Genomic DNA, 18,274 nt, shown 5'->3' with positions numbered 1-18,274 from the left:
CTAAGTCCTTCAGGTGATTGCTGTAGTGTGTGTTCCGGGTTCTCTATGTACTTTTGAAGCATCGAAACATGAAACACATTATGAACTCCAGCAAGAGACGGGGGCAATGCCAAGCGGTGTGCGACAGGTCCAACCTTTTCCAAAATCTCATAAGGTCCAATGAAGCGAGGGCTAAGCTTTCCTTTCCTTTCACATTGAATCTCGTCACCCCTTTCATAGGTGATACTTTGAGGAAAACTTTCTCTCCAATCGGAAATTCCAAATTGGTTCTTCTCTTGTCGACATAAGATTTTTGTCTAGACTGGGGAGACTTGATCTTGTCTCTAATCATGTCAACCATCGCACTTGTAGTTTCATCATTTTTGGACCCAAGACTCTTCTATCACCGGTCTCAATCCAATACAAATGCATCTTACAAGTGTTACCATACAAAGCTTTAAATGGAGCCATGCCTATTGTTGCTTGATAACTGTTGTTATAGGCAAACTCAACCAAATCTAAGTGATCATCCCAATTTCCACCCATATCCACCACACAAGATCTACGCATATCTTCCAATATTTGAATTGTCTGCTCAGATTGTTCATCAGACTGTGGATGATGAGCTGTACTCAGATTCAACTGGGTTCCCAAGGCTTTCTGTAAACCATTCCAAAACCTTGAGGTGAACATAGGATCACGATCAGAAACAATACCCTCAAGCACTCAGTGCAGACAAACCACATTGTCCACATAAAGCCTAGCTAGCTTATCCAAAGTGTATGTGATCTTCATAGGGATAAAATGGGATGATTTGGTCAACCTATCAACAATCACCCACACAGTGTCATTTCCTTTACTTGTCCGACGCAAGCTAGTCACGAACTCCATGGAGATATCTTCCCACTTCCAACTAGGAATAGGAAGGGGTTGATGCAATTCAGACGGAGGTTGACGAATGGCTTTCACACGTTGACAAGTCTCACACTTGGCAACAAAATCTTCAACATCAGCTTTCAAAACATTCAACCAAAAATGTTCCCTTAAGTCCTTGTACATCTTGGTACTTCCAGGGTGTACTGTAAAGATTGACTGGTGTGCTTCCTCTAAACAATACAGTACCATCCATAGACGTACTAAAATATGAGTCCATTTTGGGTGTCACATCCCCCCAGTCGGTACCCTATCTGGATTACCCGGGGGAGTGATCCATAGCCCAAAAGATCAAGTTTAGGAACGATCATATCCATTTAGCACAATAACATAATCAAAAGCAAGAACAAATCATTGTATTCTATTATGTTAATAATAAAATTCAAGAAAAGATCTTAGAAGGATCACTAAGAATATCAGAGTGCGAAATAAAAAGATACCAAACAAAGACAACTGTAGAGTATAGCAGAAATATACTCCACAACATATGCGGAAGGTAGATCGAAATCTAAGTAAAGCTCTAAGCTAATACAAGTAAAGTAAAAGATAAGTCTAGAAGAAACAAAAGAAGTCTAATCCACATCTTCAGTCAGTTCTTCCTCATCTTCTTCACCTTGCGCTTCCTCATACGTACCGTCAAAGTATTCTGAACCTGTAGAGAAGTCTAACAAAAGATATGGTACAAAAGGAGTGAGTTTCGAAAGAAACACAATAAGGCAAGTTAACTCATAACAACATAAGTAACATGCGGCAGAACATAACAAGATGCAATGCAATATGAAATAGATAATGTATGTATGCATCTAAACTCCATGTATGCTGGTCTCTATTGGCAGACATGCTTTAAGTCATAGCACCATACTTCTTTGGGTAGGTCACGCATACGGCTCCAGTTGGTAGTGGGTCCTTCATCCCTCGGGACAATCCATGGCTGGGGGTTAAGTCACCGCGCTCTCACATCACCATTTGGTCTAAGTACTATGTCAGGGTAAAGCCTAGCCCAATGCAAGTCATCTACTCAGCTACATCAACTGAGGTCCAGATACTTTCATTCCTCACCCCGGGTGATCCTTTCCAGTATCCTTTCTACTAGAGTCCTAATAGTCCCGGACTACGGAATCATCAACCCTATTGGTTATCCACATATGGTAAACGGGAAGCTCTCATGTCCTCTCACGGGTTTGTTACCAGTCTTGAGCGCCCATGTGCCCAAGTCTAGCCATATGCAACCCTCCAATAAATGGCCCCCACAATATGATTCTCGTCCTCTCATGGGTTGGTTACCGGTCTTGAGCGCCCATGAATCACATTGCTACCACAGGTCGTTTGGTCTCAATACCCTTCTGATTCGGGTCTGATATAATAGGGACATCCTAGCCAAACACTGCTAGACAGCCCTAGGTATGACAACCAATGATTCGGGAAAGTGTCGATGGGCATCTTCGTAGAACATCGCATACTATTCCCTCCGATGTCCAAGGACAGAAGTGTCCAAAGGACACTTCCCAATCCAAAACCATACTTAATCAAACACATTCTCAGATCAGTCATGACATACACAACCAACAATTCATCATATAAAAGAGAATGTAAAAGCATAATCCGATCAAGCAGTAATAAACATTTCATATAAGCTTGAATAATGAAAAGAATACATAAACAAGTGCTACTGTACTTACAGTAGTATATCAGAAGTATAAAGTACAAGAACAGTAAAAAAACTCATAGTTTCATAAAGTAGAAACCAGAGAGTATGTGATCTTTGTTATTATGAAATAACTGTCCTTACCTTGATTATTGCCGAAGATAATCCAAAGATCAAAGAGAGGGACACCAAACTTGGCAAATAAACCCCTAACAATCATAGATATAACATTAGGAAAGATGCCTAAAAGATCAGAGAGCAAACGAATCAAACTGAGCAAAAATTGAAGCTACTGCCTGCATTGGTCGAGTGCCTTGGTCTACTGACCCAGTTGACCAAGCAGTCGACCAATCAAGTCAGTACGGAATTGTAGAATTTAGATTGGCCATAACTTCTTCGTTAGAAGTCGGATTGATCTGAAATTCGAAGGGGACTACCTAGGATGTATTAGAATCATATGGGAAGATAAAATCATCAAGTCATGGTCAAAATATGGTTTCTTGATTTGACCCAAGAAACTAGGGTTTCAACCTTTATGGCACCCATAAAAAGGTTATGATCACGGAATGAAAGGGAATGATTGCTATCAAGAAAATAACACGAAATCATCGAAAATTTAGTTTAGATTAATAGAAACATTGTCCATGAGGTTTCCCTCACATGGGAGGTTACCAAAGGTTTCCAGATAGATCATACAAGGGTTAGGGTTTCAAGAAATTAATTAGGCAATGGTTAAGATCATGACGATGATCATAGATCTCAAAAAAACGAAGGAGATCATGAAGGGAAGGTTGCAAGAATGCAGCATCTTCTTCCTGATCTCAGCCAAGAACAAGATCGAAGAAAGAATAATTAAAAATTCAGAAGAGATACTAACCTTGAATTGTCAGATCAGAGATGAGAGGCTTCAGATCTGCAGAGGAGTCTTCAAAATCACCAGAGAGAGTTTCGGAGAGGTCTTCTCACGTTCAAAAAGTGTTTAGGAGGCAGCCGTAACAAAGAAACACGAAGTCGGGTTTAAATATAAGTGAAAACCCCTAAAATTCCATTTTCTCGGATTTGACAATCCTTTGGTCGAGTGCTTGGTCGACTGGCCCAGTCGACCAATCAGTCGACCAAGCAGAACAAAAAAGGTTCAAACAGGGATTCGGAGGGCTATACAAGGTCAAATTGAGTGAGTTTTCCTTCTACAAGCCAGTAAAGAAGTCTAGTTTCCATAAATACATTCATATCAAGCATGGGAGTTCATTAGGTCCACCAATTAACCTCACCTTCTTATGCGTAAGCAGGATTTTCCAGACATAGTTCAGCAAATTCGGACAGGGATTTGGAGGGTTATATGGGGTCTAATTGAGTGGGGTTTTCTCCTACAAGTCCATCAAGAAGTATAGTTTTGGGAGATACCTTCAGATTGAGCACAGGAGTTCATTAGGTATTTTAACTAATTCACTCCTCTTCAGTGTGCAGATTCAAAACTAACATTGACAATGCTCTCAAGTGAGGGGCATCATCGTCAATGTCCATGGGCTTGGGCTCCGACACCAAATCATCAACCAAAATGGTCTACAAGTCTCTTTTTCCCCCACTTCGAGTCTTCAGACCTACAACATAACAGATTCCAGGCCGGGTCAAGGTTAGGATATGGCCGGACATTACAGATCTACCCTAAGGGAAAGGTCTGGCATGACTTCCTAAGGCTTTCAAAGATAATAACACTGAAATCAATGCCCAACTTTAAGGTGTAACATTTAAACTAACCCTTCTTTACCCAAAACAGATAGGGTGTCCTGGCTAGGTTTGGGCTGGATTTCACATTCTCCCCCCCTTAAAATAATTTCGTCCTCGAAATTGGTAGAGTACTTGGTTTCAAAAAAAGCAGGGGTACTTTCCTATTATCTTGACTTCCTTCTCCCAACGTCTTCGGAAGACAAATAACAATAAGTCTTATGTAAGGAAACAAGGAATATATCTGACATGCTTTGAAATCAAATCGAAAGTATGATCATGGCGAAGATAAATATGAAGATCATAAAACTTTAAGAATGAAAGGAGATTGTAGAAGAGATGGTTGCAAGGATCAATATGTTGCAAGGATGCAACCTCTTCTTCATAATCTCAATCTCAAAGAATAAATCATAGCAAGAGTAGATCAATACAACACAAGAGAGATTACTAATCTTTGATTGAAGAATAGGAGATGAAAAGCTTGAAGTCTTGAAACAATTAGAAGGAATAACAAATCATGAAGATCTCACTTGATTTCTCTTCGAAATCATCATGTGGAGAATTCACAAGGTTATAGAGTGTATGGAGATCCATTCTAGAACAGCAGGGATAGAAGGATCAGTCATGGGAATGATTTAAGATCATCCTCCTATCAAAGAGAATGTAAGGCACAAGAAGAAATCGTGGAGAGAATAGATCAGCTTTGGGATAAACTTCTACCAAACAAAACTAGGCAATTCGTACAGCAGAAAATAAATCGAACAATGCATATGGTATGTATGCATTTGGTACAACAGCAAGGTTAGGGTTAGGTGGGATCTCACAATCTCCCCCCGTTAAAATAATTTCGTCCCTGAAATTGAAAGCATACTTGGGCTTCCACTAAGATGAGGAAACTTCTTCAGGGGTGTGATTCTTCCATCGAATCTTTACTAGGGGTGGAAGGTACAACAAAAATAGATCTAATAGGTAAAGAACATTGGACTCTTGGCTAACTTCTTAAACAGCTAAGAGGAATTCAAAACAATACTGACAAGCACTTCTAATCAAGACTAGTCAAACTCATATGGTAAGAATAAGTCAAAACAATGCATATGGCCTACATGCAATGCATTAGTAAGGAATAAATCAAGCAACACATATGATATGTATGTAATGCATAAGTAAAGAATAAATAAGGGCAATGCATTTGGTATTCATACAATGCTCAAGCAAAGATAAATCAAAGCAGTGCATATGGTATGTATACAATGCATAAGTAAAGAATAGATCAATAGCAGAAGTTAAAGGATAAGAGCAACGTACCGGTTACGAGATTTTGGTTTGGTTCTAACTCGCTTCCAACTACGCTACACAGTTTACCAGCAGGAGGGACTTGAACTAACCTTGCAGCTAAAGCAGCTCGACGACTTAGTTTATGAGGGCAACAACGGGCAAAATGTCCTTTTTGACGGCAGTAAAAACAAGCAAAGTTTCCCTGTCCTAAAGCTCGCACTGGTTCTAGAGATCTTTGATTCACTGGCCTCAGATCTGCAGCAATTTGATTGAGGTTTGCATTCCCAACACTTTGTCCCACAGTCTGGGGCTGATAAGACGAGGTGGAATACGGTGAAGGCCTAGTGAACTTTCTGTCGGTCCTTTTAGCATAGCTAGGACTTCTACTAGATAGGCACTTCTGGTGACAAAACTTCTTTCTTCCAACTTCAGGCATAGTAGCAAGATTAGGGTTTGTCTGGGCAGCAGCACGGGTCTTGCATAGCCATAATCCCAGTCAAGATTCAGTTGAATTGTATACTCTGCTGTTGCAACATATCCCCCATAAGATTAACGATTTCTTGGTAGTTGACCACTGGAGAAGCACCGGATGGGTTACCGGTCGCTTGACCTTTCAGAGGGTTCTGGGCCTCAACACTGCCAGAGGACACTCTATCTCTAGGAACAAATCTCTTTCCATTCCCACTTGAGGAAGCACCAGAGTTCCTTCTTCCGGTCATTTTGAGAAACGAATCGAAAGTCAAAAATCTACGAGAATATGTCCAAATTCAAAATCATACTTCCAACATGTCAAACATACTTGATTACAACTGCACATGCCATTAAAATCCAAACAATGCATCAAAATCAATATTTTCCAAGACTGCCAAAACAACAAAATCTGCCCTGCTTGAAAAACAGCCTTGAAGGGACCAATTTCTCTATTTCAATCCCATTTCAACGCTTCCAACTTGAGTGAGGTTTTCTTCTACAAGTCAATAAAGAAGTCTAGTTTCCAGAAATACCTTCATATCAAGCATGGGAGTTCATTAGGTCCACCAACTAACCTCACCTTCTTATGCGCAAGCAGGATTTGCCATACATAGTTCAGCAACTTTGGACAGGGATTTGGAGGGTTATATGGGGTGAAATTGAGTGGGGTTTTCTCCTACAAGTCCATCAAGAAGTATAGTTTTGGGAGATACCTTCGGATTGAGCACAGGAGTTCATTAGGTATTTCAACTAATTCACCCCTCTTCGGTGTGGAGATTCAAAACTAACACTGACAATGCTCTCAAGTGAGGGGCATCATTGTCAATGTCCATGGGCTTGGGCTCCGATACCAAATCATCAACCAAAAGGGTCTACAAGTCTCTTTTTCCCCCACTTTGGGTCTTCGGACCTACAACATAACAGATTCCGGGCCGGGTCAAGGTTAGGATAAGGCCGGACATTACAGATCTACCCTAAGGGAAAGGTCTGGCATGACTTCCTAAGGCTTTCAAAGATAATAACACTGAAATCAAGGTCCAAATTTAAGGTGTAACATTTAAACTTACCCTTCTTTACCCAAAACAGATAGGGTGTCCTGGCTAGGTTTGGGCTGGATTTCACATCGGGATTCAAAGCAATCTTTTCAATCTTCTCTTCCAACTCTTGATCAGAACTTTGCAAAGCAACAATCATGTCTCTAAGGGTGGATCTTGCCGTCATGGCATAAAGAATACAATCCGAACCAGACCATTTCCAAACCAAACCTTTCCATCGACGACAACAAAGGCCGACTCAAAGCATTCAAGTCCAAGTCCTTCCTTTGACTTTTCCTACTAAGAGCATCCGCAATAGCATTAGCCTTACGTGGCTGATACTGGATGTCACAATCATAATCAGAGACCAATTCTAACCATCTTCTTTGTCTCATGTTCAGCTCCTTTTGGGTGAAGAAGTATTCAAACTCTTATGATCTGTGAAGATATCGATCTTCTCACCGTACAGGTAATGTCTCCAAATCTTCAAAGCAAAGACAACGCCGGCAAGCTCTAAATCATGAGTGGGGTAGTTCCACCCATAATCCTTAATTGCCGAGAGGCATATGCCACTACCTTACCGTGTTGCATCAACACGCAACCCAAACCGTTCTTGGAAGCATCAGTGTAGACTGTCAACCCACCGGAACTCTCATCAAGTATAGTCAAAACCGGGGCCCTTGTCAATCTAACTTTCAGCTCTTCGAAATTCTTCTCGCAAGCTTCGGTCCACACAAACTTCTCTTCTTTTCTAGTTAGCTTAGTCATAGGAGCAACCAACCTAGAAAAGTTCTCACTGAACCTTGTATAGTATCCCGCCAATCCAAGGAATCTTCTTATCTCAGTCACGATCTTCGGTCTTTCCCAATCAGCAACTATTTGCACCTTCTTAGGATCCACACGAATACCTTCGGCTGAAACAACATGGCCGAGAAATACTACCCTTGAGAGCCAAAACTCACACTTGCTAAACTTAGCATAGAGCTTCTTTTCTCTCAACCATTGCAATGTGAAATTTAGGTGTTTCACATTCTCTTCTTCATTCTTCGAGTAGATCAAGATGTCATCAATGAAAACGATCACAAACTTATCTAGCACATCATGAAATAATCGGTTCATAAGATCCATGAACACGGCAGGAGCATTAGTTAAACCAAAAGTCATAACTCTAAATTCATAATGTCCATACCTTGTTATAAACGTTGTCTTAAAGATATCACTTGACTTCACTTTCAATTGATGATATCCGGATCTCAAGTCATTCTTCGAGAACATAGCCGCGCCTTTCAACTGATCGAAAAGATCATCAATCCGGGGCAGCGGGTATCTATTCTTGATGGTCAACTTGTTCAACTCCCGGTTATCAATGCATAGACGCATGCTACCGTCCTTCTTCTTCACAAACAAGACTAGAGCTCCCCAAGATGATACACTTGGTTGGACAAAACCTCTCTCTAAGAGCTCATTCAGTTGTGTTTGCAACTCTTCTAACTCGGTAGGTGCCATTCTATATGGAGCTTTAGATACCAGAGGGCAATCCCGACGAGATCATCCGGAAACACATCAGCAAAATCACAAGCAACCCTGACTTCTTCAAGTCTCTTCCCTTCTTTGACCTTGCTTCAAGGTGAAGCACTTTCCACCAAAGCGTGGACTTGCATTAAAGCGGTCAAAGTTTTCTTGCTAACTCTTCCCTTTTCTCCTTGGAACTGGAAAACTGAATTTCCTTCCTTTCGAAACTGAATCTTCTTTGAAGAGCACAAGATTACAGCATTGTAGGATGTCAACCAATCAATTCCTAAGATTACATCAAAATCCTTCATATCAAACAACACTAGATTTGCCTTCAAGTTCTTTCCACAAATTAACACATGACATTCTTCTAACACTTTATCTAGTTTAACAGCAGACCCAATAGGGGTACTAATCGACAAACAACTAGATAAACTCCGGGGTGTTAGGTTAGTCTTCAAAGCAAAAGTAGATGAGATGATCGAATGAGATGCACCCGTATCAAACAAAACAAATGCTGGAAATGAAGCAACTAACAATGTACCTGTAACAACATCATGCCAAGGATCCTGTTCAACACCAGATATGTTGAATACTCTGCCAGAGGGAGGGGCAGGGGCAGGAACAAGAGCACTTTTCACGATTGGAGCATAAGGTTGGGCTGGTTTCTTCGGGCAAAAGCGAGCAAAATGGCCTGTCTGCTTGCAAAAGAAGTAGAATCTTTCTACCCAATAGGAGCCACAAAAGTGGGAGGTCTCTGGAATGCAAGTCTAGGATTCATCATCCCAGGCCGAGGTGGATGCACAACTCCCGAAGGTCTAACTCCACTGGACTGACCATGCTGGCCCAAAGGAACAGAACTAGAACTCTTGCCAAAACTCGCAGGAGCAGGTCTAGCAAAGCGCCAATCAGTGCGGTCCACATAGCCAGGGTGCCTAGGCTGCCAGGGTCTCTGTACTCGAGCATTTTCCGTCTCATTCTCTTCAAGCTTCTTCGAGTTTTGAACAACTTGAGCATAACCTTCCAGGGGTAAGACCTTGAGATACGCCTTGATAGAAGGCCGCAGTCCCTTGAAAAACTTTTTCGCCTTTGCCTCAACGGAATTGATGGATTTGGGGGCGAAGAAGAAAAGTTCTTCAAACCTCTGCTGATACTCTAGCTGTCACATCCTCCCAGCCGGTACCCTAACTGGCATACCCGAGAGTGTGATCCACAGCCCTAAAGATCAAGTTTAGGAACGATCATATCCATTAGCACAATAACATAATCAAAAGCAAGAACAAATCATTGTATTCTAATAAGTTAATAATAAAATTCAAGAAAAGATCTCAAAAGAATCACTAAGAATATTAGAGTGCGAAAACATGATACCAAATCAAAAGACAACTGTAGAGTATAGCGGAAATATACTCCACAACATATGCGGAAGGTAGATCGAAATCTAATTAAAGTTCTAAGCTAATACAAGTAAAGTAAAAGATAAGTCTAGAAGAAACAAGAGAAATCTAATCCACATCTTCAGTTGGCTCTTCTTCATCTTCAGTCCTCATCTTCTTCACCTTGCTCTTCCTTATATGGACAATCATCGTATTCCAAACCTGCAGAGAAGTCTAACAACAGATATGGTACAAAAGGAGTGAGTTTCGAAAGAAACCCAGTAAGGCAGTTAAATCCATAATAACGTAAATGGCAGGATTTCAAAACAAACATAAATGCAATATGATATGAGACAAACAATGAATGTATGATTCTAACTCTATGTATGCTGGTCTCAATTGGCAGACATGCTTTAAGTCATAGCACCATACTTCTTTGGGTAGGTCAATCACACAACGCCTTTTGGTAGTGGGTCCGGCATCCCTCGGGACATTCCATGGCTGGGGGTTAAGTCACCTCTCTCTCACATCACCATTGGTCTAAGTACTGGCGCATGTCAGGGTAAAGCCTAGCCAAATGCAAGTCTTCTACTTAGTTACATCAAGTCAGATCCAGATACATCCATTCCTCGCCCCTGGCGATCCTTTCCGGTATCCTTCACACTAGAGTCCTCATAGTCCCTGACTACGGACTCATCAACCCTATTGGTCATCCACATATGGTAAACGGGAAGCTCTCACGTCCTCTCACGGGTTGGTTACCGGTCTTAAGCGCCCGTGAGCCCAAGTCTATCCATATGCAACCCTACCAATAAATGGCCCCCACAATGTGATTCCTGTCCTCTCACAGGTTGGTTACCGGTCTTGAGCGCCCACAAATCCCCATTGCTACCACGGGTTGTTCAATCTCAATACCCCTCCGATTAGGGTCTGACATAACAGGACATCCTAGCCAAACACTACTAGACAGTCCTAAATATGTCATCCAACAGTTTAGGAAGGTGTCCAGAGGACATCTCCGGAAACATCCCATAATATTCCCGTAGTTGTCCAAGGACAGAAGTGTTAAAAGGACACCTCTCCTTCCCGAACCATACTTAATCAATCACAATCACAAATCAATCATATCATACACATTTATAGTATATAGAAAACATACCATAATAAGATTCATCTCATATACAGTTGACAAATAAAGACTTTCATAAACTAAAGAAAGCAAGTAAATAATGCTACTGTAATTGAAGTAAATACAGCAGTAATATATTCATAAAAGAATCTAATTATGGTAACAAATCCGAAAGATTCTAATATAGAAACTAAAATCACACAATCTATGCTATTATAGAAGTAGCCATCCTTACCTTATATAACTTGAAGAGAATCTCCAAGGATCAAGGAGAATCTTCCCAAACTTGGCAAGAAGGTCCTAAACAAGTATATATATCATATTAGGAAAGATATCAAAACATCCAAAACAGACCAAATCTGGAGTTACTGTCCTCATTGGTCGATTGACTTGGTCTACTGCCTCAGTCGACCAATGAGTCGATCAATAGAGACAGTGGCCTTCAAAATCAGAGTTTGTAGAATATAGAACCGAATTTGGTGGCTCAAAAGGGTACCAAACAAGGGGGAAACTACTATGAAAGTATCCTAGTATATAGAGGACTTCAAAACACTAATCAAATCAAGTCTTCAAGTTACAAATTAGGAAACAAAAGTTACCATAATTAGATCAATCATGGTTCTTGAAGAATTCATAGTAAAAATCATGGACAAGAACGATAGGATGATGGATCATTGATTGTGATAAAGAAATCATGAAAAGCATGCATAGATCTTCAAGAAAAATAGATCTAAGACTGAAGAACATGAATCTAAACAAGAAAACAAAACTTACCATAAATGTATTAGTCATGGTTCTTGAAGAAAGCATGGTATGATCAAGAAGAAAGAACTAAAGATTGACAGGTTACAACTCTTGTAAAGAAAACACAGCGATTAACTACTAATATGATCAATAAAACAGATCTAAGAAGATTAGAATTTGAATCAAAAGATGAACAAAGACAAGATCATGATTTAGATCATGATTCCTTCAAAAGCTTGCAATGATCATGGTTAAGATCATCGCATTAGCCATTAATCCTTAGGAAGATCATGAGGGATGAGTAGAGAGATGTTTGCAACAGAGAATGCAGCATCTTCTCTACTGTCTCAGCCCAAAAAGGAAAGAAAAACAGAGATGGAGAAAAAGAAGAGAGTGTAGACATACCTTTGATGCAAGAGGAAGAAGATTACTTGAGTTATTGCGAGGGATCAACCAAGGATGCAAGGAAATTGATTAGAATGGAGTTCTAACTCGTTCCAGAGGCTTAGGAGGCAGAGGAGACGAACTAATCTTGAGATTGGACTTAAATAGAGCAAGAAAGACCTAAATCTGGAAAACAGATCTCATTGGTCGATTGGATTGGTCTACTGGCCCAGTCGACCAATCAGTCGACCAATGGAGACAAAGAAGGTCAGATTGCACTGTTTTGGTCATAACTTCTTCGTTTGAAGTCCGATTGATCCGAAATTCGAAAGGGAACTTCACACAAACATACTAAGACTATCTAGCATGAATTGGGCATCATCCATGGTCCAAAAATCAGTACTTTATAAATTGGGAACATGAGTTTCTAAATTGGAAACAACATGGTTCTCATAGGAAACTCACCATGGATTCAAGGGAAGAATTAGAGAGAACAAGGCTTCTCTCTAATGGAATATCAAGAACATATCAGAGGCAAGAATAACTAAATAGAAAATCAAAAGAATACTAATCCTAGAATGAGAGGAATCAAAAATAGAAACTTACTAGAATGCTTATATCAATGGTCAACATAGAAGGCTAAAATGGCTAGAAAGAAAGGGGAATTGATTCAAGGAGATGAAACACATTAGAACAGTAGTAAAGGCTAAGACCAAACATGTTAAACATTAATTAGAAAAGAAGCTACAGTAGAATGATCATGCTGTCCAAAATTCAATCAAAATCAGTGAAGAATTGAGGAGATTCACCATGTGGTTTCAAGGAATGCATAAAGTGATTGGGGGTTCACTCTAAGACATAAGGAGATTAGAGAATAGGTAGTTACAGTAGTTTAACACCTTCTCCACAATCAAAGCATCAAGATAGAACAGTAAGAAGAAGAAAAGAGAGAAGAAGGAGACAGAACACTGAAATCAAGGTCCAACTTCAAGATGTAACATTAAACTAACCTTTCTTCACCCAAAATAGATAGGGTGTCCTGGCTAGCTTTGGGCTGGATTTCACACTAGCACTGACAAAGAACCTTGCACTAATGCCATAACTCGGCCTCTTTGGCATCTTTTACAGCCTCAGGAAAATAATTCTTGCAAAAAAATTCCTTAAACCTTTCGAAGGAGACAACGTCAGCATTAAGATTTTCAAGAATGGGCCTGGTGGAGGTCCACCATGCATCAGCTTTGTGCTGAAGCTTCTGCTCGGCGAAAAGGACCTTTTGGGCTTCCGAACACTGTAAGTGCCTGAAGGCCTTTTCTAACTCCCGCAGCCACTTATTAGGGAAAAGAGCATCTTTAGTCACGCCGGTGAATGACGGTACTTTGTAATTTTAGGAAGCTCTCCATCAGCCTGGTATGCGGGTTTCCAATGAACCTCTCCCTCTCCACATGCAGGGCTGCAACACCCGGATTCCCTTGGTCGCCAACACAGTTCTCTTCACGGAGGGTCATGAAGCCAGTCATCATCTGATTAAATTGGGCCTGCTGTTGCTGCATCATATTGGTCATGACACTAGCAATATCTTTGAAACTTCCGATCTCGGGGGCATTAGGAATTCCATTTGTAGTATGGCTATCCTCTTGAGTTTTCTGGTCGGCGCCCCCAGCAGGTGCTTCTTCATTCCCGGCACCAACGAAACGATTTCTAAGAAGGACCATTCTTCAAAAATCAAAGATAAGGACACCAATATTCGAATCTATCAATAACAACTTGATCAATGATTAGGATACTCAAATCATGGTTAAAACTATGACTGTAGCAAACAAATAAATCAATATTGGTCAAAATCCAAAGAAATCCAATCACAAATCAAAATTTTCTTAAAATTGGCCCAAGGCAGCAAAATGACCCATCTTGGTCGATGGCATCGACCAAACATTTCCTGTGCGAAAAAATCAGATTAAAGGGCCCACTTCCTCATTTTATTTTCATTTCATACACTTTCATTTCGAGTTTAGCTCTGGGGAAAATGACTTTCTAGGGTTTCTTAGGGTTTCCAAGCTTGATTCAAGGTTCCAACAACACTTGCAAATCTTCTTTGATTCAACAACACAAGTAAGCTCTATTTCTTCTTCTCTTTTCTTTCAAAAATCAAATACCATTGATATGATTCTCTTCAAAACTGAATAATGTTTGTTGCTAATGGTTAGAATATGCTTAGGAATGTTTAGAAACGTGTTCCCATTAGTTTCCAAACAAATCCAAGTTTAAATCACAAGATTGCACACACTTTGGTTCCAAAATCACTATTCATCTCACCAATTTCCAACCTTGCAGACACTTGTCCTATTTTCAAACCAAATTGAATATTGACACGAAACGAATTTCTACAAGACTGGTTTACTATGGGGAAGGTGTTCCCACTCTCCTTTTGGTAAAATTCCAATTTAAAAAAATTCACAAACGCAAGCCCAAAAAGGATTTTCCCTATTTATACTTGCTGAATTTTCACTTTCATAATGCCAAATTGATTGATTTCCACCAAACGAACCATCCCAGCATGTTTATCCATGTCTTATGCACATTCTAGTATGGTCGAAACGCAATTTCCTCAAAATCAAATTTTTTTTTGAAAATTTACGAAAATGCCCTTCATCTACCAAATACACACAAGGACTAATCCAAATGCAATTTCCTCTTTGTTTCAACAGATTCACTATGCCTAGAGGAGGGCGGCGAGTTGATAGGGGTCGAGGACATGTTCCACGGTCGGAGGTTACAGACGAGGATCACTTCACCACTCCTATGGCCGAGTTTCTTTATGAGTACTACTTCCACGACATACCGATCGAGCATGAACAGTTGGTTGTCTTTGATGACCTAGAGGCATTCCGCATACGAGAGAGGCTGGAGGCTATGGATTGGTTACACTTGCACATCACGGCATATCCGGTCAACCCAGATCTCGTCAGGTACTTCTATGGTAACCTGACTTACCGCATCGAGGATGACCCACGAGATGGTTCTAGGATTGTCATGGACTCTATGGTTGGGGGCAAGGAGATCAGTTTCACTACTAGGACACTGGCTCGCATCTTGGATGTTCCGATTGTACGGGATTCCCATTGGCACAGACATCACTGAGGCTCTTCTTCCACACGAGTCACACGAGGTATACATGACTCTATTGGATGACATTGACTGTTATATGCCCCGGAGCGGCACTGCAATGCGTCCTTCAGCTTGGGTTATCGCTTGAATCGTCGGGCAAAACATTATTCCGAAGGCAGGGCACCACAGCAAGGTGTCAACGATGGAGGCATTGGTCATCTACAGCATGTACACTGGAGTGCAGATAGACTTAGCCTACATCATGTAGAACGTCCTGATAGATCGAGTTGAGCTTCCTGGGGCTAGGAACTTGGCTTTCGGTCGACTCTTGACACGCATTTTCAAGCACTTCGATGTAGACCTTGAGGATGCACTAGTGATTCAGGGCCGAGATATAGGTGAGGACATCGGTTCATGGTTGATCAGGAAGATGGGGCTCCGCAATGCAGCCAAATCAGAGGATGAGGATGACATTGCTGTGGCACCTGGGGATGATGACTCAGTGGATGAGGATACCGATGATGATGATGATGATGAGCATGGGGATGATGATGATCAGGGAGATGAAGATCGGGGTCAGCATGAGATTTCGAGACACGAGAAGATTCCTACTCCGCGATTCTTCAAGGTTGGAGGTCCATCTCATACAACTTCTGAGGCTCCAAGTGTGGCTTCACATCAGTCATCGATTCATTCCATACTTGAGAGGATCGAGGCTCGTCAGGAGGCTATAGAGGCTGGACAGAGGAGGATAGAGTCACACATGTGCACCCTAGGTGAGAGGTTTGCACGACTGGAGGAGGAGTTCAGATCTAGGAGGGATCAGACAAATAGTCGGAGTCGATCACCTAGATAGATAGTACTAGGAGTTTCCTTTTATGCTTTCTTAGATGTATTTCCTTTCAGACTTGTAAAAATTTCTTATGTGATTAATGAAGTTCAGTTGTTTTGTTTATATTATTATGTCTTAATGAAGTTCAGTAAGTTTCAGATCCGAAACTCAGGCTTTTGATCATCCATTTTCAATCCGGATTTAGAGTGATCATAGCCTGAATCTCGAATCTAACACTCCTATAGCCAATGGGTGAAAGGAAACCTTACAATCATCATAATTGGATGACCCAGAAACCTTCCCTTGATCAGATCAGCCCTTGTCACAAAAGCAGGGTTTCGTTTTTGGATATGATCTAACCAAGATTATCAAAAGGATAAACAATGCAATGGAACGATCAAGAACAACCAAAGATGAACATTGAACTACCTTAATCATAGCAAGTGGTGAAGCATAAGCGAACAGGGAATCCCTTACCTCAACCAGATCAACCATGGAAGTCAGTAGAACCTTCTCCGCAACCGTCTAACCTCCAAAAACGGTAACCACGAATAAAATATTCGTAAAATAGCCGAAGGTTACTATTTGTAGAAGTCAGGGGACAAAATAGGGCAAAACCCTGGAACCAAAACCAGGCGGTCGCTCCAGGCGGTAGCTTGGTTCAATCAACCGCCACTAGCAACAACTCCCATGTATTTTGCCATACAAGGGTGCTTTTTCTAGGTGGTTGCTCTCTCTCTCAAGAACCAAGGATCAGCCTTTATAAAATTAAGAAACGATTTCACACTCAGGAACCACACAGTCATCCCTGCAACAGAAGTTACCCCCAAACACACCCAAACTCATGGGTAATTCCTTTATTAGAGACAAAGCAACAATGAATGATCAACATTATACAACATGAACTAGTACTTGAACCTTGGTAGTTGCATAGCATCCCATTGCAACTCCCTCGATCTGGATATAGTTAGGCCACTCTCCTAATGGGGTAGAAGTTTGATCTTGCGCACTAGATCTCGCATTAAAGTCTACAATCGAATTCGCTTAATGGAAACACTGCCAAATCCTCCACTCTATTTCCCCCAGTAACTCCTTCACACTATGCCAAAAATCCAACACAAATCATGGGATACAAAGAGCCTTCATACCCATCACAACCATCAGGGAATCCATGTCTATCCAAGTTTCCCCACTCCTAAATCACGGGCAGCAACCTACCCTTTCATAGAGGCCCAGAAAACTCAACTTGCATACTTGTTTTAACGCCCTAGTACCAACTAAAAGAGGATACAAAATCCAGAATCAGCTCACCCACTTTTGCATGTCCTACGTTAGCTAGAGCTGACCTATCCACATCGGTTTAAACCACTCCTCTAATGGCATTTCCCAAATCACATCTCTTGGCTTGTTCCTTGCTTTATGAATTGGACCACCTATGTCTCAAAGATAGAGTCGGCGTGTCCTCTACCTTATATGGCCCCTCCTGCAACTCCCTCAAAACCACCCAACCCCACTTGTATTGTATTTCCTAGAGTATATATATTTATTTTGGTTAAGGACTTCAAAATGGATAACTACAAAAGAAAAAAGGGTTTGAACGTGAAATTCATTCATCTTAAGCAAGTCTTTAAATGCAATAAAGCAAAATCATCATAATCATAGTATTTGTTCTTGTAAGGTTATTAACGTCATTTAAAATATGTATAGACCACACAATCTGTTCCAAATTTTTTCGATAATTGACGAATCCCTACTAAAGAAATCTAGGTACCATCCCGTTCTATTATTATTAATCAATATTAACTCCTTGATTTCAAATTGATTAGTTAATCATGAAAAAAAGGTTAGAATTGGTTAGAATATTCTATTGTATTCCGATTGACACTTGTTTACCAGATTAGAATCTATATTCAAGGATATCCAACTTTCCAATTGTTGCAGGTTGAAGAATCAAAATGGCATACAAGGTTAAATTGGAATTTTCTCTCGTCTACGGACAAGAATCTCTTTCATTCAATTATATCAATATCCATTTACCAAGAAAAAAATTTAACCAACATACATGGACTAATAAAACATAATTTTGGCCCACACTTACAAAAAAAATCTTCAAACTAATACACAAATAGA

The sequence above is a fragment of the Hakea prostrata genome, chromosome 1 (assembly GCF_041222555.1).
Source record: "Hakea prostrata isolate BN-2017 chromosome 1, UWA_Hpros_2, whole genome shotgun sequence".
NCBI lineage: Eukaryota > Viridiplantae > Streptophyta > Magnoliopsida > Proteales > Proteaceae > Hakea > Hakea prostrata.
The sequence above is the reverse complement of the archived record's forward strand: the minus strand, read 5'-3'. Positions refer to the sequence as shown.